This window comes from Carassius carassius, chromosome 8 (assembly GCF_963082965.1).
Source record: "Carassius carassius chromosome 8, fCarCar2.1, whole genome shotgun sequence".
NCBI lineage: Eukaryota > Metazoa > Chordata > Actinopteri > Cypriniformes > Cyprinidae > Carassius > Carassius carassius.
Window position 1 is genome coordinate 32,274,162 of NC_081762.1, and position 1,257 is coordinate 32,275,418.

At 48.3% G+C, this 1,257-nt stretch overlaps 1 non-coding gene across 1 annotated transcript; it reads left to right on the plus strand.

Annotated features, from left to right (window-relative positions):
* Positions 1–727: 727 nt before the first annotated feature.
* Positions 728–799, plus strand: trnap-ugg (transfer RNA proline (anticodon UGG)). Its single transcript has one exon. It is a non-coding gene; the product is annotated as a tRNA-Pro (tRNA).
* Positions 800–1,257: the final 458 nt, after the last annotated feature.

The window sequence follows — 1,257 nt, forward strand, 5'->3', positions numbered from 1 at the left end:
ACCACCACATCCGAGACCTAGTGCTTAACAGTCGAAGGCTGATGGATGAAACAATGATCCAGCTGTTTGAGCTGAACCAGAGGACACTCATTCAGTGGTAAGCAAGGCACATTATTTGGTTCAAGGGAACTGAATACTTCTGTACACACACACACACATATATATATATATTTTACAAGTAATTTACTTTCAGGTTTCAACGGCAGCAGAAGAATCAGGAAATGAGTGTCCTCGCCCAGGGACTGACTCCATCTGACCCAATTGATGTGGCTGATACGCAGCTTCCTCTGCCGAGGGAAAAATTGGATGACGTGCCATCAACATCAGGCCCAAAACATCAATTTATCCTTCCGCCAAATCGAGAAGGACAGGCTCCAATTCTGCGACCGGGTCGCCGGCCCACTTCTGCCAAAAGGGAGTGCCCTATCGCACCCGTCCCCACAGCAGCAGGAGTTGTGCAGCCCATTTCAGCACCTGGGTCACTGTTAGGCACACTAGTCCTTAACCCAGACATGACTGTGTCGATGGTGATTCCATCTTCTGGTGCTTTGACATCCGGTCCAGGCCCAGCTCTGCCTGCTTTTGCATTTTTAGGTCAATTAAGAGGCCAACTTGCATTCGTTAGCCTTTCACACTGTCTCGAGGACTTTGATTGCTTCCACATTAGTTCATGTTCCTTCTTTTGTTGATGCTGAAATGGCTCTTTTTTCTTGGCTTTGGGCAAGAAGGCTTGTTGGTCTAGGGGTATGATTCTCGCTTTGGGTGCGAGAGGTCCCGGGTTCAAATCCTGGACGAGCCCTTGTTCAGGTTAAGACGTTAAGCTTTATTGTCTCATTGCATTCACAAACATTATGGCAGGTTTTTTCCAATCAGGCAGACACGGAGGGCTAAGTTAGCTCAGCTGGTTAGAGCATGGTGCTATAACGCCAAGGTCGTGGGTTCGATCCCCCTACTGGCCAGCTGTTTTTATTGTCTGGGGGCTCATCTCTGATCTGCTCTTCAGCTCCGACAAAGAGTAGGGTGATCTCACTGAAATCCCTGCTTGCTAAGCAGAGGTTTGTTGTAGCCAAAATAGCTCAGTTGGGAGAGCGTTAGACTGAAGATCTAAAGGTCCCTGGTTGATTCCGGGTTTCGGCAACATCTCCCACACTTTTCCCTTTTTTGAGGAGGGCCATTGACCAAAAATCACTGGGTTCCAACCTCTCTGTATAACTGCTTCCCCACTGCCAGAGAGCTATCTGTTTCCAAGTTGGTCTC